Genomic DNA, 22034 nt, shown 5'->3' with positions numbered 1-22034 from the left:
CCTTCCTTTCCACATTTCCAACACACCTTTACAAGTTTCCCTGGAGATTTATATATCCCTCTAGATGTAGATCTCCCACTCGAGGACTTATTTTTGTTTATGTTCTGGGACCATCCTTATTCAAATAAGGCATCACCATTCTAGACGTCGATATTTTTCCATCTCATCTCCTCCGACAACACGGATGAGACTATTTCATCAAATTGCAAGGCAATTTCATTGCTACCTATTACAACAACAAGAATATCCCATGAATTTGGTAGAGAACAAAAGAAACTGGTGCACTTATCTTCATATAAAATTTCAATATCAACATATAATAATTGGCTTACCATAGTATTAAAGGAATTCAAATTCTTTTTCACTGAGTCTCCATATTTCATCCTTAGTTTATACATCATTTTCCATGGAAACAGTTTATTCATGAGAGACTTAGATTGCTACAAAGTCCCTAACTTGTCCCACAAAGACATCGTCGAAGCTTCCCCTGATAGATTCAAAAATATTGAATCTGAGACATGCAATCGTATTGTGCTTTTTCCCTTTTGATCCAACTTCATCCAATCTTCAGCTAACATTGCTGTTGGTTTAGTACCCAGATCTACCATGATCCACTTATATTTAGCCACCAACAACTCCTTCATCTTTAGTTTTCATAACTCAAAACTCAGACCACTAAATTTCTCGATCTTTATCTTTCCACTACTTGTCATATTATTTCACCACAAGAATCGATCCCGCAGATCTCCCACTGAAAAAGATCTTCCATAGGCCCGAGAAAACCCCCTTAGTGGTAATGGCATATCCCTGAACCCAAAACATCTTTGATTTCTAGGTTTCCCCTTATGTGACCCCCCTTCTACGCTTGATGCAATGCACAAGGGGAGTACCTCCCCCCCATGATCCCCCAACATGTGGGGTAGTCATGAAAAGAATATAACACACACCCAATAGAGGAATCATTGATCATCCCTTAAAATAAAAACGCGAAAATAATGGAAGCCAAGAGTTTCAAGGAAAATAATTGAGGTAATTTTGAGTCATTATGTTCTTTCAATTATTACAAGTGTAGATCACAAGTAAGGATACATACTGCATTAAAAGAATCATCATTGGTTAGGTCTTATTTTGGAGTATTTTTTTATATGTATTGCAAAAGAAGAGGATACTTTTTGATGTGTTTGTACGAATCATTGAATCAAAATAATGTTCTATAGATCTCGAAACCCTTTAATTCACTTACAATAGATGAAATTATTCAGAAAAGAATTTAGACAGTAATCAAGTAATTATAACTTAATTCTATGTTGTTATTTGTTATGTATAATTGTAGATTCAAGCTTGCATGCCATCTATTTAATAAAATTTGTAAATGGGATTCCAGGAATAAAATATTTGCTAGTTTAAAAAATTGTATCCATGGGTGGTTTTGTAATTATTGAAGTCCACATCAGGTTTTTCATACCATAAGGACGTATAATAGCTAATTTGATTCCAAAGAGACACGTTTCAGATCCTAAATCATAAATCTAGGTGATTTTATGGATTGATGATGCCTGTTATGTTTGTCTATTGTCCAGTTTTTGGTAAAGTCTTAAGATTATTTCGTCCATGTTTTAATATGTCAACATTTGAATTTTCAACTTATGAATGTTATGAGTTAGATAGGTTGAAGAAGAATCTTAGATTCACTGCTGCCAAGTGTTTGAGAAAATGCATCAATGGTTGTAGATTGCATGCTTGTAAATTATTTGAACAAAGACCTAAATGGCTATAGAATTTATGGACATAAATTGTTAGAGTAAATGTCTTAATGACTATATATGTTATGTACTAGAAATTTATGAGTAGATTATTCAATAGATGTAGCTTCCACTGTCTAAAATTTTTTGTACGAATGTGAAAATGAATTTAATAAAGTTATTGAATTGTAAATCGAGAATATTTAAGTGTGAGAGTTGTTTCTTTTATAATATAAAGCTATCATGAAAAAAGGGGGTTGTTTTTTGGAAATAGTTTTATTGTGACTAATTCTGTAGGATTCAATTACATTTGCAACTGAGCATAATAAGTTTTTCCGAGTTGCATGTATTCATGGGTGCAATATTATTCTTCAATGACTATAGAAAAAAACTACGTGCTCCCATTTTTGGCAGGTCCATTGTTTTACTTGGAACTTTTTAAAGAAAAATATGCTTCTAAATTTGTATCAGTAGCTACTCTTGCTACAACATTCATTATACGAGTCTCATGATTGAAGTAATGCCATTTTGAAAATAATTGTTTTTCCTTAATAATTGGGATTTAGAGTTTTTAATTGATGAAATTGGAAATATTGTTGGGTCAATATGTTTTGTGGTTCTATTTTCCATTTCATAAGCATATCATATTTATTATATTTACTGATGAAGAGAAGCATATTCTTTTTTAGGTTACATTGTTATAGGTAGGTGATACTCATACCCTTATAGGTGATTTCCATGATAGAAGCATAATAATTTAGGTTCTTGTGGGATACTTTTGTGCTTATGATATCACGAGTCAATCTGTGGAGCTTATTTAGAATAATCTAGGAAATCAAATAGGTTGATCTAGCTTAATTCTCACGCATGAAATTATGTTCGAATTTATTTCCGGTCTTACTTAGAGCTCATTTATAAGTATGAAAATAACACATGCCATCATCTTTTTAACTTGAGAGGAAACATGTTTTGAAATTTGTTTTAAGGGAAAGTGTTCCCTGACTTCTTATGTTATATTATTATAATGAAATAGATGAATGAACATGACTACATGATAACTAAGTTAGTAAAAATATGGAAACAAAAATTGAGTGTTATTGATTAATGTGGCCTCTACTTCTCTATATTATTCGTGGCTAGTAAGGTGGGACATTACATTAAATCAAATGGATGTTTAACTTATGATGAACATGTTTGATATGTACATCTATACTAGGACTATTTATATAAAATATATTGTTTTAAAATCCCCTTAAAGAAATATAATTGTAGTTGATGAATGTTTACAAATTAGGTACACCAATCGAAAATGAAAAGTAAGAAATAGATTTCAACTCGCTTCAGTAGGGTATTGAATGCTTTGTTATACCAACTAATAGTGACTTTATTTCTAATAATATTAAAGTGGATGCAAGTTTTGAGGTTATACATTCACCTAATTTGAATAGAAATTTTTTAGTTGCTTTCTTCATTGACTCCTTCAGGTTATTACCATCAATATTACATTGATGAAAATTGTCCCCGTTATCATTGTTATTTTCAAACATATAATTATCATCATCATCATTGTTTCCATCCCCAAAGAAACTTCTAATAATTTCTTCCAATCATTCTTCATTCATAGCATTTTTTCTATCATCGTCATCATTAGAGGTAGGTGGCATGTAATAAATGTATGCTAATTTCATAAGCTCTTCAATTTTATAACCTGGTAGTGTCCTCTTCAAACTTTCTCTTCTTTCCATGGTATGGTTGAAAGGATTGTTTGGATTATCCTGTCCAAATACAGGAAACCCAATTTGGCCTTGGGTATTACTAGGTGTACCATCAATATCTTCTAGCTACCAACAAACACAAGAATTATTTAATGTTAGGAAACATTTGGATAAATCATGAATATATCAATTTCAAGGAAATGTAATGAGATGTCTCTCTCTCTCTCTCTCTCTCTCTCTCTCTATATATATATATATATATATATATATATATATATATATATATATATATCCCTGGGAAAAATCATAATTTTATTAATCAAAACAAAATTACATGTTGTAGATGCTCATGGATCATTCAATCATAACAATGAGAACTTGTTTTACAAATATAAAAACATATAAAATAAACTACTCCAAAAGGGAGTAAAACAGGTTATTTTATTTTCCATTTCTTCTTTTCTACCTTTCACCATCCTCCTTGAGATGGAGTAGTCATCACAAGTGCTAGTTGGTTCTCTTTGTTCATCCTTGGAGTTTCCTTATCTGAATTTGAACATTCAGAAACAAAGTGACATTTGAATCATCTTGTCTCGTTTTCTTTGGGGCTCTTGATCCAGATCTTGGGGGGAGGCCCTCAAGATCTAAAAGATTGAAATGGATCTTGGGGGGGAGGCCCCCAAGATCTAAAAAATTGAAATTTCCAGAAGAGAAAGAGGAGAATGCCAAATAAACAAAACCACAAAGAAACTTTCTATTAAAACATATAATAATTGTAAGGACTACATTATGGTGGACAATTTGTCCTTTTACAAAATGTGACTTGTTAGTTACAATGTTTTCCAGTTACAATACCATGGGTCAATTCCATGTGTGAATGAATACCATGGGTGCATGTCACAATACCACCGGTCAATTCCATGGGTGAATGAATACCATGGGTGGATGTCACAATACCATGGATCAATTCCATGGGTGAATGAATACCATGGGTGGATGTCACTCACAATACCATGGGTGGATGCCACTTACAATACGATGGGTAAATTCCATTGGTGGATGAATATCATGGGTGGATGAATACCATGGGTTGATGCTATTTTCCATTTGGATCATTCCTCCCTCCTTAAGAAGTAATGGTCCCCATTGCGTGAAGTTCCCTCCTGCGAAGCCTTTGTTGAATATGAAGAACCACTGAAGAGAAGGGTTTTATGTGGTTAACCCATAACCATGATGAACAAAGATCTGAGGATAGCGATACCCTGTAATGGTTGTGACCAACTATGATATTGATAGTTTGTGGCCTAGCAAATGGACTTCAATGAAGTGTGGGTTTGTGGACGACCCATAACCATGATGAACGAAGATCCGAGCATAGAGATACCATATAATGCTTGTGACCAACTGCGATACTAATAGTGTGCAGCCTAGCAAATGGACTTCGATGAAGTGTGGGTTTATGGATGACCCATAACCATGACAAACAAAGATCCGAGGATAGAGATACCCTATAATGCTTGTGACCAACTGTGATACTAACAATGTCTAGCCTAGCAAATGGACTTCGATGACAAGGATTTTGTGTGGTTGACCCATAACCGTGATGTTGGTTGTTGATGAAGTCGCAGGTGCCTACATAGCCTGGGGTGGAAGGGCACATCTCCAAATAAACCAAGACAATGCTACTATGTTGAAACTGATGAATGTGAAGGAGGTGCCTACTAAAGTGCGGTGGGAGGGCACATCTCCAACAAGAACCCATTCCAAACGCTACTCCAAAATTAAAATGGACATAACTCGGTCAATATAACTCAGAATATTTATTATAACCTACTTTTGGAAGCAGAAGGACCATTTCGCATCTTCCCATGTGTTGGAAATCCTTATCTGGACACTCTAGAATCTCAGATTCGCACTGCAATTTTTCCACCGTCACAAAAGTTCTAAAAGAATAGTTGATTTTAAATCAACGATATCTCCCACATCCGAACTCTGATTCGACCCATTTGTTTTTTGAAATTGAGTGATTTTTTAAGAGGAGCTTAGATCTACAATATTGTTTTTTCTGAAATTATGCAAAAAAAATTCAAAAAATTATAGGAGAGTCGTCGTCCACTAGTTGTCATTGGAAAAAAAATTCTACAACATAGCTGATTTTAAATCAGCGATATCTCCCTCATCCAAATTCCAATTCGGTCGTTTTTTTTTTAATTTTTGTATTTTTTTGTAAAGAATCTAGATCTGTTATGTCTTTTTATAAATATTGCACCAAATGCTCTAGATTTGATCTACAAACTTGCCGCCCAAAAAACATTCCTTAAAAAAATGAAATAAGAAAAATTCTTCTTGCTTGGCCCAAGAAAGTGCCTTGTGGAGGTCACAACACGTGCCTGAAGTTTATTGAATATTTATACAAAAATTTGAAACTGAAATATGCATGAAACCCTCATTCCCATGGAATCATAACCTACTCTGATACAACTGATCGAGATCTTGGGGGGAGGCCATTAAGATCTAAAATATTGAAATGGATCTTTGGGGGGAGGCCCCCAAGATCTGAAAAATTGAAATTGCCAGAAGAAAAAGAGGAGAATTCCCACTAAACAAAACCACATAGAAACTTTTTATTAAAACATATAATAAGTGTAAGGATTACATTGTGGTGGACAATCTGCCCTTTTACAAAATGTGATGTGCTACTTATAGTATTTTCCAATTACAATACCACGGGTCAATTCCATGGGTGAATGGGTCAATTCCATGGATGAATGAATACCATGGGTGGATGTCACAATACCACGAGTCAATTCCATGGGTGAATGAATACCATGGGTGGATGTCCCAATACCACGGGTCAATTCCATGGGTGAATGAATACCATGGGTGGATGTCACTTACAATACGATGAGTGGATAAATACCATGGGTGGATGCCACTTACAATACGATGGGTAAATTTCATGGGTGGATGAATAACATTGTTGGATGAATACCATAGGTTGATGCCATTTTCCATTAGGAGTAGCTCTTCTTCGCCTGCATTGTTGAGACTGTGGGTTCTAGTGCCACATGATTGTATCCCCATTTTCTATGATTTATTATAGATTACGGTACCTTCATTTGAAGGAGGACATATTTCCTCATCGTCCTTTTTATCTTGAGACTATTTCTCAGGAAATTACCATCCCTTGGGTTTTGTTTCCTAGTTTATTTTTTCTTCTTGGTTCTTTTTTTGCTAGAAGACATGTATTTGTAGATGTCATGTTTTCTGACATATTCGGAACCGAAAAAATATGTTTTCAAAATCTAGAAACTGTGTCCAACACTTACTTTTATGTGTAAAGAGAATACGATATGACAATGTTAACTAAGGTCCACTTCCACACAGATTTTGGTGAAAGTGAAGATTCGTTCTTTGGTTCTTTGTCTATCAGTCTTTATGTATCACCCTGTGAGATTCCCAATTCCTTTTAACACTTTAATAATGTAAAATTTGAAACAGGGAATAATATTGTTACCCGTTTCGTAGAGATAGCAAAAAAGTTACCCAATTTTAAAAAGAGGCGATGTAGAACACACATATTGTTTTTAGAGCATAGTTTTTGGCACTTTAAATTTTTTATGTACATTACATTTTAGAATGTTAGTGATTTGCATGATGACTTAAAAAAGTGGTGATTCCGCATCAGGCCATTTTTTTAAAAGACCTATTTTTTTACTTTGAATTTTCTAATGTATGAAACGTAAACAATTATTTTCTAAATTTAACAATTTTCAGGTGGTATTTCTCTTCATTTTTTTTTGGAGTGAGGTTTTTATTGTTTTGCATATTTAAAGAAGAAGGTTGATATTTTTAAGTTGCGATATTCTACATATTTATACATTGTTAATTAATTTTTCAATACACATGAAATAAATGTCTCTAAAAAGCAATATTTTTTAACAATTGACATAAATAGAACCATTTTCAACATAAAAATAACTAAAAAATTACACATTTTGATCCTTTTCTGTAATTTTTTGCTAGAAATGACATGTCAAAATCACAATTTTTAGAGGAAAATTTTAACTAAAAATTATTAAATAATAGTGTTTTTTTTATGAATTTCATGTCAAAACAATAATAATAATCACTGTTTTTTTCAAAAAATAGTGATTAACATAAAAATTAATGCGAAAATCACATAATACAATTATTGAACACATAACAACATTAATTGAATGCTTATTCTTATCATAAAATGTCAAAGTCAAAATATTACATGTATAACTTATTAATAGATACAAAAAATGAGCTTGATTTCCAAGCATAACTTAAATTTAATCAACAATATCACGTAATTGAAACTCTTCATCCTCTAGAGTTTCATCATTGTCTTCTTCCACAATATTTTCTGCTTCATTTTCCTCATTTTCCTCTTCTAATGGATCTTTAATGTCTGTGAATCTCCTAATGTATGCCTTGATAATCATTCCATGCAATGGTGGTTGGGGTTCCTTTGCCTTTTTTCCCACACGTGATTCACAAAAGTCCCCTTTCTTCAACTCAATTTCTTGCATTGCATCTAGAATAAATTGAAGAGTATTAATTCTTTGTTGAATAAAGCTGCACTGTATTGGATCTTTTTCAATGGCAATGCAATTTCTTCCTTTTTGAAGGCAACATGATAGTGTTGCACCTATTTATCAAGAAAAAATAAATAATGAAGTAAATTAGTACAATGACAAATAAGTTAATAAATAAGATATTGAAATTCAATTCCATATAATAAAACTTACGTGAGCCAAAAATTAAATCCAAAACCCAATCTCCTTGATTTGAACATGTGTCTATAAGATAGTTAATCAATAACTATGGTTTTTTTATAAAATGATAACTATCTCTCATTTTTCTTCTCTGTCTTCATATGTTAGTTTTCTCACAACAACATCATAAGCCAGTACTTTGCTATTACTCTTTCCATCTACCCGATTAAAAATTATAGACATATAGCTATCATCATTTGCCCAACTATAAATATGGATGAACTCACAATAATTTATAAATGGTTGATATTCACGACTAAGAAGATTTGTCTTTTTCCTGTAACATGAAATATTAAAAGTTCAATTAACTTGTACATAAATGATTTTTTTAACATTAATCAAATATACATTTTCAATGTCTTATCATGTAAGTTGCATCCTTGAGTTTGTTTTCCCCTTGAAGCACGACAATAACATTGCCAATTTTGCATGTGAATGTAATGTCTCAAATCTCCATAATGGTGATCATGTGATTTCTAGAAATCCCGCAACCACTTTACTAAAAGCTTGCTAAGTATACCGGTCACTATCATAGTCAATGTTTGGAATATTGAAACCATGGGGAATATCTGCAATAACTAGGGAACAATCCATTTTAGGTATGAGCTTAGCAACCTCTTCACAGTCACCTTGTATTACTTGATATTGAATAGTGTCAATCCTATTCCAAATGAAATGAGTAATAGTTGGATCAAGTTCAACATTATTAAGACATTTCTTCGTCAGTATTTTGATATTAATTTTTCCAATGAAGGTTTTGAAACTATTTGGTGCTCCATTTTCATCCTTTCTCATCTTTAATAAAATAAACAAATATATGTGTAAGTTATAAAATAAAAATAGTATACAGATGAATAAAAACGAATTTCTAGATCAACATACCTTTTTAAATGCAAGATATATATTTTTATTAATGCTGATGTAGAACTTGAATCAGGATAGTTGCATACAAAATCATCCCAACTATCTTCATTCAACAATTTAACCATTTATTCTTGTATTTTCATGTAAACATTGTGACTACATAGATAAAGTAAAGAAAGTTAATATAATTATATGTATACCAAATATTGCCAAAAACAATATGTTATATTTAAAAAAAATTATAATCTAGAAATAAGTAAAACTAATTCAACAAATTTACTTTTGAAATTCCTCAAACATTTCCTCCAATGATAATTCCCCTGACCTCACATGAGATAATATTTCTTTGACAAGTTTTTCATCCTTCACTCCTTGAAATACTCTCCAAGGTGTGTTAGTCATATCTTCTGAAAGTTGTTCATTTTAGGACCTAATTAACTATTTCTACATATCAATGGTTTAGACCTTTTGACCTTCTGGTTTTTAATGCCAATGTTCTCCCACATGCTAAAAATATCATTAATCAATTCCCATATCTCTCCGGCTATAAATGCCAGCTAGAAAATGTTATCAATACCTTTGAATAAATCAATTTTTAATCTACCGCCTTTTGAATTAATTTTCTCCTCAATTTGATAGCCTATTTCAATACAACATTCCTTTCGAAAATATACAGTAACATCTAGCTTATCCCCACCACATTTTTCTTCAAATTCACTATGAATAAATCTAACCCTTTGGATGAAAGTCATAGACATCCTATATTCATTATTTGAATTATGATCCCATGCCACTAACTTTGCCTATGTATCTAATAAACTAGCATAAATGATACATTTCATTGTTTCAAACCGTGGGTTATTGGGATATTCCTCCATTAATTGTCTTTCAAATTCTACGGAATGGTTCCCCCCAGGCACATAATAAATGTATTAAAAAAAATTTGACTTATCAAATGCTTCTTTTTAGGGAGATTGATCTGGATCGACAAGAAGCACATAATTAACCACATGAGCATATGGATTGTACCTCATCAATGTCTTCAAGTTGTGAACATGCAAGTACAGTGGCTTTTTGATTTGATATTTACATTGTCCTTCACTTTCCTTATATATTTGTCTCACATTAATTTGAAATCTACGACCACCCTCAATTAAGTTTCTCTATTTCAAGTTTTATCGAATGCCATTTTGTTTTCTTTCAATAATTCCATCCTATAAATTAGCTCTTGGTGTAATGATTTCTCTACTTTCTCTTGAAGTTTCACTAGGATATTGACTGTTGGTAATGACTACCTCAGAATGTTTAACTTTACTTTTCTTTTTCATAACATTCTCATCATTAACTAGAATAAATTTATTATTGGGCATTGCTACTTCTAGTCTTTTACAAATCTTCTCATTTCTAACATCAGTTCCAATGTCATCCCCAGTAACAACAACATATTATTTAGTGTTAGCTTCAACTTCCTCATCTTCAAAAGTAACCTGTCTACCTTTGCTAGATTGATCTAATAGAGGAATTTTTTTCTGATCCCTTGGATGTAGTTCTATAGAATCATGAATTACTACATTTTTCTTGTTTTCCATATCTTCTTTTCACACTGAGTAGAAACTGCTGACAAATTTCATAATATCATGCTCTATGAAATGAATTCCTCCCAACATAATTGAGAAAATTTCAACAAAATTCTGCCAAACAAAATATCATATGTCAATAAAAACAAAAATATAAAAATATAATGAGACAGTTACAAGAACACAAATCACAAATATAAATAAAAATACTTACGATATTTGTTTCATCTAATTTACGGTTTGTTTACCCAACTTTGTAGATAACTCTCTCGTGTCATACAATTAATATGATAATGGGTATTTAATCCTTTCATGTGACTTGGGTGGTTTTCGGTAAGTATGTAAACAACTTCACTATCTGGTACCCAACACATGTCTGACCTTTCCCAACACCTCATAAATTCTAGTATCATTAGGTATATAAACATATAAATATATTTGCACATCTTGGCTGTATCTTAATTTCACATACCAGATATTTGCTGGAAGTTTTACTTCTTTTGATTTCTTCCAGTATGAAATCATGTTCTTATCATTTGAGGCACTTGAAATATTTGAAGATATCAACTTAGGTTTTGTTCCTTCAACAATGTTTTTTGAAGATCCACCTTTAACAACCTTTGGTCCAGAAAGATTCACAAAAATCTTGTTTGATGCCTTTTTCGAGGAAAAAAGACACATATAAATCAGTAAACTACAAAAAAAAATAGCTTAAATTAAAAAACACAATAATAAATGATAATTAATTTTGTTAAGCATAACAATTTAAAAAAAAAAAAAAATCAAAATACACCAACCTGCCACCCCACCAAGGAAATTGGCCGGCAGTTGGGTCCAACCACTCTACCCCACCCTGGCAGCCTAACAACCACCCCCTCTCCCCACTCCAGCCCCACTTGGTCCACCCCCGCCATGCCACCCCACCTGACCCAACCCTGACGGCACCAACACCCCGTGCCACCCCGGCAGCCCAATGGTCGGCTGGGGTAGGAGGCTGTTGGGTTGTTGAAGTGGGGCAGGGGGCCAGGCACCAATGCCCTCATCCCACCCTAGTGGCCCCACATCCCACCACCCCAGCCAGCTGTTGGGCCACCAGAGTGGGGCGAGGGGCTGGGCGCCAACCCCTCACCCCACCCCCATGGCCCAATGGCCTGCTGTAATGGTGGGGCGGAGGCTGGCCAGTCGTTGGGTCACCAGAGTGGGGCAGCAAGACTGGCGGCCAGACCGCTGCCCCATCTCAGTGGCCCAATGGCGCACCGGGGCGGTGGATCGGTTCTAGGAATTGTCCCACCCAATTGGGCGGGGGCTAGCCACCAGCTGGGGCAACGAGCCATTGGGCCACTAGGGTGGGGAGGGGTGTTGGGCAGCCAACACCCCCCCACCCCTCACTCATGGGCCTGTTGGGCTGCCAGGAGCATTATTAAGCCCACCACACCCACTGCGGACGTAGTGGGTAGATCCATCCCACAAAAAATTTTGACTTCTAAAAAAAAATTAAATTTTATTAAACTTATTTAATTTTAAAATTTGCACAATAGAAAAATTAACTAACCTTTCAAATGCGATAATCCTCCATCGAATATGTTGTTCATAACAATGTAGCTACTCCACAAATTCACTCCAAGTATTTTAACAAACTTCGGAAAACCGTGATGTGATGTAAGGAATAGTGATAATGAAATTTATTATATAGGGGAAATTATGGAATTGTTTTACCATACGGTTAATGTGGGATTAATTTGTCTTTATAAATTTTAACATGTTAAGTTTGTTATGGCGATATAGGAAACTATGATAAAGCGAACATTACAAAATTGTTTTACAACACGGTGAATGTGAGATTAATTTATTTTAGAAGGTATAATAAGAATTACAAAAAACATTCAATTGTTTAGTAAATATTATATAGTTCAAGCAATAAATTAATTTAGGTAAAAGATTTAGTTTACAATTTTAATTTTAAAGATTTATTTTATAAAAGAAATTAGTTAAAATTTTTCAATAAATTATAGAAGAAAATAATGGAGGGAAATACATGAAACAAGATTTTTGGAGGCAAAAATTTAGGCAAAAATTTTTGGAGGGAATTTTTCATTCTTTAAGCTATATGTTTTCATTAGGAGAGTTTGCATTTGTATCATTCAACCTCTTCTATTTGAGAGGCATGGATTCTTCTCATAGTGAAGTTTCTCTTTGTGAAGCATCAACATCTTCGTCGTGTAACAACTCTATTCATATAGATGAATATAACAGAAATTCTTCCACCATGAATAGAGAGTCAATTATTCCACTTAATCCTAATCCTAAGGACTATGAGAGCAACACTAATGAAAGATGGGATGAGGAATTTCAAATAAATAAAGAGTCATGATTTACACTTAGTCCTAATCCTATGGATTATGAGATAAACAATGATGAAGAGCATGATGAAGAATTTCAAAAGAATGGAGTCTTACAGTGTCCGCTTAGTATGCATCCTATGGACTATGAGAGAAGCAGTGATGAAGAGCATGATAATGAATTTCAAAAGAATGGAGTGTCACGGTGTCCACTTAGTCCTAATCCTATGGACTATGAGAGAAACAGTGATGAAGAGCATGATGATGAATTTTGAAAGAATGGATGTCATAGTGTCCACTTAGTCATAATCCTATGGAATATGAGAGCAGCAATGATGAACAACATGACAAAGAATTTCAAAATATTGGAATGGCACGGTGTCCACTTAGTCGTAATCGTATGGACTATGATGAAGAATTTCAACTTAATAGAGTGTCACAGTGTCCACTTAGTCCTAATCCTATAGACTATGAAAGTAGCAGTGATGAAGAACATGATGAAGAATTTCAAAATAATGAAATGTCACGGTGTCCACTTAGTCCTAATCCTATGGACTATGAGAGTAGCAGTGATGAAGATCATGATGAAGAATTTCAAATGAATAGAGTGTCACAGTGTCCACTTATTCCTAATCCTATGGACTATGAAAGCATTAGTGATGAAGAATTTCAAATGACTAGAGTGTCACAGTGTCCACTTAGTCCTCATCCAATGGACTATGAGAGCAGCAGTGATGAAGAACACAATGAAGATTTTCAAGTAAATAAAGAGTCACAGTTTCCACTTAGTCCTAATCCTAAGGACTATGAGAGCAGTAGTGACGAAGGAAAGGATGAAGCACTTAGTCCTAATCCTATGGACTATGAGATTAGCAGTGACAAAGAACATGATGTCGAATTTTCAGTAAGTAAACAATCACATTTTTTATGTAGTCCTAATTCTGTGAACTATGAGAGTAGCACTAATAATGCTCATGAGGAAGAATATGAAATAAAGATTAAGTCAAATTTTCCATTTAGTCCTAATTCTAAGGACTATGAAAATAGCACTAAAGAAGGGGAAGATGAAGAATATCCTCCAAGACAGTATTTCAAAAGCACAACTGATCATAGTGAGGATAATATTCCTCATAATGATGATGAAAATTATTATACAAAATGAACCAATGATGGAGATGTTGGTAGGAAATATTATATCGAGGAGTAGGAGGAGACCTTTTCATATCAATCCAAGATGTTCTAGTTATACAAGGGGTAGAGTAGAACATCTGACGAGAAGAAGTTCTATCAGTGCTCTCATTTTAAGTGGATGTTGTCAAAAATATTTCTTGAAACATATGGATTTCGATTTTGCATTAGAGAAAAGGAAGAGATATTTGTCAATGAATAAAAGCATGCAAAATTCATATTTAGCTGGGTGCATGAAATCTACATTATCATGTTATGATTATCATATTGGGTCTTTATTTATCTGTAGAAAGGCTTTCAAAATGTTTCATTCGATGGGTAATTTTCGTCTCTAAAGAATCCAAGAAAATTTGGAAAAGGATCCCACATTTTATTAAGAAGTATGTCATAAATGACAGTTTGGGCCATTATCAAATACTGCAATGTCATAGATGATTTATTTTCAAAGCATGGAGAGTGTATGCTAAATAGAGAGACAATACTTATTCTAGATAATTTTTCAAGATGATATATCTACAACTTGCACAAAGAATATGCAGAAGGTTCTAAGGGACATGGTCGGTTTATTACATATCAATATTTTGTGAAGGTATGGAAGAAAGAATTCAACAATGTCCATATTCCTAAGAACAAAAGGATGGGGATTTGCAGTACATGTGCTTCTCTTAAATAAAAAAGGGATAAATGTGAAGGGTCAAAAGAGGCAAGAATTCATAACTTTAACTTTTAAAATTGTACAGTCATCAACTATGAAAACTTATTTCTTAATGATTCTTTTATGTTGTGTAGATTCCATTGTCAAAGAAATTCAGGAACATCGTGAACAACAAATAAGTGAAAGGAAAAAGTTGTACAACCATCGAAAGAAGTGTTATGACAATCCAAATAGATATTTTGGTTTGATAATTGATGGTATGGATGAGAAGAAAACACTTTTACCACATTTTGTTCGTATGCCCAAAAATTTACGAGAGGAAATTTTATTCAGTATCACTTGGTCGGTTGTATGGTCTTCAATGGGAAAATGTTGCCAATGGTGTACTTCACAACTCCAAATATTCATAATGGTGCAAATATGACAATAACCATAATTCATGATGTGATTTCTCATTGGTTTGGTAATCTTCCTAAAGTTTTGTATTTACAATTGGACAACACTTGTTGTGAAAACCAAAATCAGGTTGTTTTTGGGTATCTAAACATACTTGTTGAATTGAGAATTTTTTAGAAGGTAAAGGTTGGTTTCCTTCTTGTTGGGCACACTGATGATCATATTGATCGAATGTTCATTCGTTTTTCATTAACATTGAGGAGGAATGAAGTTGGGAGCTTGCCATCATTAATTGAATGTATTAAGAAATCATACGTGCAAGAGCCTATTTTAGATGTGTTGGAAGAAACTGTTGAGATGCGAAGGTTTATTCTGGGATCACATGGTGAGGAGAAATTCATTGAACAACTTAATGAAATTAGCTTCCAACATCAATTTCGTATCCAAAAAATTGATGGGAAAACACTAATATGGGGCGAGTATTCAACTACTGCAGAATGGGAACCGTCAGCAGGTTTGGAATTTTTGAAGTTCATTCCAGATCAAGCAATATTTGCATAAAAAATATTGTTATTACAATCAATTGGTGAAGTTCATAATGCACGCAGACATAATAGAGATATAAATTATTATGATTTCCTAGAAGAAATTAGAAAATGTATTAGATATACATATGAGTACTTTAACATTGTTGATACATTTTGGTGGGAGTTATTTTTCAATAATCAAAGTGATATCATTTCAAGAACAACAAATGAAGATATACCTTTGAAAAATCCATTTATTTGGCCACAAAATGTGTCAAATGAACATGAGGAAAGAAACATTATTGAACATCAATGATCTCAAGGTACTATTAATTCTTCACAGGTAGAGGAAAGAGAGATGTATATTGGTTCCAGAATATTCATGCACAATGTGAAGCCATGGAAGACCTTTACAGGGGTTCACTACAAGATATTAAGGAGTTGGGATGATCAAATAGCTAGCAGATGGAGATCCCAATGGCTATCCATTATGGGGTGCTAAGGTTATAAAGGTATTTACAGAAAATGAAGATGTTACAAGTGTTGAAGTACATTGGTATGCCACAAATATACACACATTTAATGGTGTTTATAAGGCAGAGATGGTAGTTTATAAAAAATTTGGCGAAAAGAGAAAAAGAAAGGGTAAAAATATAAATCATCGTCGCACAGACCTCTTAAAATTGAATGATGTTGAAATACTTGTTTATGACTTCAATTTAAGACGATAGAGAAACTCTTCACTTCAAGACGACAGAGATTCGAAAAAGGTTGTTACTAGAAGGAACAGTGTTGAGATGGGAGTCTGCTGAAACCAGTCGTAGATCCAGAAGAATTTTGAAACCTGAAATGGTGGGCATGCATGTGGACTCAGATGGGGAACTAGTTGATGAAAGAGAATAATATGTAACACCTTCATCTGTATCCAGTCATTCATTTGAATATGTGAATTTTGATTGTGTGCAAGAAAATATGAGTGATTTTGAATAATTGTCTAAGACAATTTATATAACCGATGTTGGCATCGTATCTTGAAATAAAATTTTTGATTTCCATATGGTGTTAAATCAGAAGTTGTGAGTCATTTTTATGTTGTTGGATTATATGTTCTAATTATGATGATTTTTATTGTTTAGAATATCTACAATGCAACAATAAATTAGAGATATAATATATGTTTCATTCAATGTACAAATAATGACATTTTAATTATTTTAGTCATGTCATTTGTTCATAATGTCAAGTTTTTTTAATTTTATGATTGAAAATTATCCAAATTTGTTCTTATGTTTAATGTTATGGTTGAAAGCAATTAGAATTTTAGCGATCTATTGTGTGATCTTATTATATTTTTAACAACATGGATGAAAACTAATATAATTTTAATGTGTTTCAGATCCCATTATTTTATCTTTATCAACATTAATATAACATGTTTAATTTATACTTATGAAAGAGAAATGTTATTCTACCAAAAACATTAGTGTCTTTTTCCATCAAAAGCTACTCTTTTTTTGCACATAAAAATTTGGTTTTACTCGCATTTTTTAAAAATGTTGAAAATTGACCCTAAAAAAAACTATCGTTTCACTATCAACACTTTTCGTTCTCAGGGTGTTTTTTGCACAATTTTTGCATGAAAAAATCGTTTTCACTGCCAATTTTAAAACATGTTCAGAATTGATGATGGAAGAGTGACAGTACTTTTTGATAGGTTTAACAATAGGTGTGTTCTGAAAATGAATCGCTGTGAACGGAGCTGCTGCTAGATCATACGTCACGCTGCTGCTGAGCCTGCGCTCTCCAGTGCTTGCGGCCTTCGGCCCTTTGATTTCCATGTCCCCTCTGGATGCAAGCCCGGAGGCGGCCGCTGCCTAGCTATTCTTCTCTGCCCTAGTCAAATCTTTGTCGCCTCAGCACCCTCGGCCAACAATCTCAAAGTTTGTTAAGGAGCTAGATGTTTTGCAAGAAGTGGTTCTTCCCCCTACTCTCCCTTGCATGGCAGCACTTTCTCTGGCAGAACGAGGTTTCATCAGGCAATTCACTGGTCTCTGGCCCTCTCCCAAGATGTTGCAAAGGTGGGTTGAGCGAAACTGGTCCAATAAAATAAATGGCAAAATTTCCATCCGCTTCTGTGGGAAAGGGTACTTCACCTTCCACTTCGAATCAAGAGAAGACAAGGATCTAATCTTTTAGAACGGACCATATTTCATGGACTCCAGAGGCTTGTACCTCAAGAAATGGACCCTAGATTTTGATCTTGAATTGGATGTTCCTAGCGCGGTCCTAATCTCAATTTGGCTCCATCATCTCCCTCTCCATTGTTAGGGAGATGAAATCGTTCGAACCATTGGAAATGTTGTTGGAAATTTTATTGATCACAGTGAGCCAAAGGACAACATGCAAGCTTGTGCCCGCACATGTGTTGAAGTTGATCTGGGCAAAGGCCTCCCGGAGGCCATCGGTCTCAAAGTGGATGACTGGACTCATCCAACAGTTGGACTATGAACAGATCCCATTTAAATGCAAGGTATGTCATGAATATGGCCATTTTGCCAATTGCTACACTAAATTAGCGCATGTTGAAAACGTTTCACAAAATGAGCAATGGGAAACTATTAAAAAAAGAAGACTGCTTCCATTCCTAATGAAAACCTTGAAGTTTTTCCTCCCAAGGCTAATCACATAGCCTCCCCCTCCACCTCCTCAGTAGATCCTCCTCTCCTCAACTCTTCCACCCCAACCCGTCCGTCTTCCACCCCAAAGACTTCCTTAGAATCATCCAACCACTTTTCCGCCATTTCCCCCCTGAAGATAACCCCCCTCTCTCCATGCCTCTATCCCAAGCTGATAATAATGCTCCCATCTCCCTCTGCTAAATTCTTCTTCTTTTTCTCAAGATACTCCCTCCACTAGATCAGCTAGGGGTTCTTATAAAGAGCACGGTGTAAATCTTGACACACAAAAAAACAAGGGCCAGGAAGGAAGTCTACAAAGTAGCAGAGAGATGAAAATGCTAAAAAGGAAATTGCCATGGGCGCACAGAACCCCATAGAAACTTACATTTTTGGGAAAAAGAGTAAAGAGCCAACACATAAGGAATAAGGAGGGCGAGCAACTCTTAGTATCCCTCACATTCAATGATGAAAGCCATATCCTGGAATAGCAGGGGACTAGGGAAACCCTCCAAAATTGTTGCTCTAAATGATCTGATAATTCATGAGAAACCAAAAATCCTAATGCTACAAGAAACAAAACAAGGACACTAAGAAATGAAAGGAATCATTGATCAACTCAAGCAGTATGAAGGTCGCACATGCGAGTCAAGGGGCACCTCTGGGGGAATTGCAACCCTTTGGATCCACATCATTTTGAAACACACAACAGATACAATTAGCTAGTATTGGATTAAAGTCACTCTAGAGAGCCTAACAGATAGCAAAATAATTGTTATCTACAATATCTATGCGCTAAATCACTACAGAGACAAAGAAAAATGTTGGGCTTCCCTCAAAGTAGACATAGATGAAGAAGAAAATAGCAATATTATCCTTGGTGGAGATCTCAATCTCATACTCCACACCGATGAGAAAAGAGGAGGTTTTTTTCCACTTGACCCTTGCAGAACATGGTTGGAAACCATCATGTAGGACCACGATCTAGTTGATGTTGCACCAAAAAATCATAGATTTACTTGGAATAATCGCATACTGGGAAAATACAATTTCATGGAGTGGCTAGATAGGATTTTGGTGAATGTTTCCCTCCTCTCATCTTACTCCACCGCATACGCTATTGTACTCCCCTATTCAGCATCTGATCATTATCCCACAACTCTTGTTCTCAAAGCCCACTGTCCCTTAGGGCCCATTCCATTTAAATATAGTCCACTGTGGAACAACATTCCTATTGTTGATCATATCGTCAAATTCACATGGAGTCAACACATAGAAGGGTCGCCAGGATACATATGGGAAAACAAGCTGAAAAGGACCTAAAGCGCCTGGAAGGAATGAGCAAAAAATTATTACAAGGAAATTGAGAAGGTTAAAACTAAAATAAAAAGAAAATTGGAGAAAGTTCACAACATGATAAAGGAATGAGGGCTCTCCCAGGAATACAAAGCACTCAAAGGCAATCTCTACTTCCAGCTATATCATGCCAATAGAGTGGAGGAGAAAAAATGGAGAATAAAATAAAGAAAAATATGGTTGCAAGGAGGTGACAAAAACTCTACCTTCTTCCATAAACAGGCCACTGTCAAGAAAATTAGAAACAATGTTACCTCCATCACCGATGCTGAAGGCAATTCCAAACCACACAAGATGCTATTAAAAAGGCTACCTCAAAACATTACAGTATCCTCTTAACTAATGCAAAAGAAGCTGAATATTAGTCAGATCTTCTACAACACCTTCCCACAGATATCAGTGAGGAAATCAGTGAAAATCTAACCAAGGAAATTGAATAAGAAGAAATACAAAGAGCTATCTGGACGCTTTAGCTAGACAAGGCACCTGGCCTAGATGGTTTCCCCATCTGCTTCTATATAAATTACAGGGGAATAATTAAAAAACATCTTGTTAAGATGATAAAATGGGCCCAATGCAAGTGAAAAATCGGAGGTTTCAACAACGCCACCCATCTTGCCCTCCTCCCTAAAGAGAATCGACCTTCATCTTTCTCCTGATTTCAGCCCATTTTACTTCGCAATTCCTCATGTAGAATTCTAACCAAAATCCTCGCTTCTCATCTTAAACATCTTCTCCCCTCGCTCATCTATGAGAATCAAGGAGGCTTCTTGGCCAATAGACAAATTTCTGACTCCATTCTTCTTGTCCAAGAGGCTATACACTCCAACCAAACTACGAAAGAAAATGGTTTCATTTTAAAACTAGACTTAGCCAATGCCTTCGACCGAGTTAGGCACTCATTCCTCTTTGGTGTTCTAAAGAAAATGGGATTTTTTGCGCCCTTCCTTGACCTTGTCAAAGAATTAATTTCAGTTCCTTGAATCTCTCCTCTCATTAATGGTATACCAGGGCCTTCCTTTCAATCTTCTCGAGGATTAAGACAAGGCTGTCCCTTTTCTCCTTACTTGTTCATCTTGATGGCTAAGTCTTTCAGTAAGGCTTTGGACTATAATCAGCGCATCGGTCTTATCACTAGTATTAAATTTGGTGGAGTCAAAAACATAAATCATTCTCAATTTGTTGACGACACACTATTAATGGGAGGACCCTCCAATATCATAGCTCGTCGATTCAAAACCCTCTTGGACAAATATATGAGCTACTCCGGAGGTATGGCCAACTATCTCAAGAGCTAGATCTATGGCTGGAACACATCTACTCAAACTTTTCATAACATTGCTAGCACATTTGGGGTCGCTTACAAGTTAGACTGGATGCATTTCTCTTATCTGGGCATGGCAGTGAGTGTTGGTCCTCTGAAAGCTGAAGTATGGGACACTATCATAGATAAAAGGAAAAGGAAATTGCAGCCATGGGGCTCTTCTTATCTTAGTCCAGCAGGACACCTAATTCTTCTTAAATTAGGTCTTTCTTCTTTGCCCTTATATCAATTTATGCTTCTGCAAGCTCCTGCATGTTTTCATCACAAAGTGGAATCCATCTTCCATCAATTTCTTTGGCAAGGGGGGAAAAATTAAAGAAAGAAATACAACCTTATAAATTGGAAATAGGTTATTCAACCCCAGGAGCATGGATGTTTAGGAATCAGATCACCAAAGCTCTTAAATCTGGCTTTTGGTGGTAAGATTGTGTGGAGACTCATTAGTGGCCAATCAACTTGGTGGAAAAATGTGTTGGAAGCCAAATACCTTAATTCTCCAAGGAAACACCACTTGGATCATAATATCCCTATCAAAGCTAGTTCTAAAATCTGGGGGCTATGTAAGAAAGCAATTCCCTTTCTTGCTCAAAACATTTCCAAGGTTCCCAAGGGTGGATACAATATCAGAATTGGAGCAGATAGAATAACAGGCTAGTAGCCCATTAGCAGCTGACCTGGAACTCATCATATTCTATCCTTTCTCGAAAACATGGGGCTCCACTATTTGGACCAGATATCTCAATGGGACATTCACTCACAACTATGGACAGGAAGGATCTTCCCAGAAAATCCCACTGATCTTGAAGCAAGTCTTGCTAATCTCCAAACCCATCTCCATGGCATTGCCCCTACCAAAAAAAACAGTGATTAT

This window comes from Pinus tabuliformis, chromosome J (genome assembly GCF_031772625.1).
Source record: "Pinus tabuliformis cultivar Carrire ecotype Pingquan chromosome J, CPIR1, whole genome shotgun sequence".
NCBI classification, from domain to species: domain Eukaryota; kingdom Viridiplantae; phylum Streptophyta; class Pinopsida; order Pinales; family Pinaceae; genus Pinus; species Pinus tabuliformis.
Note: the sequence above shows the minus strand (reverse complement) of the source record.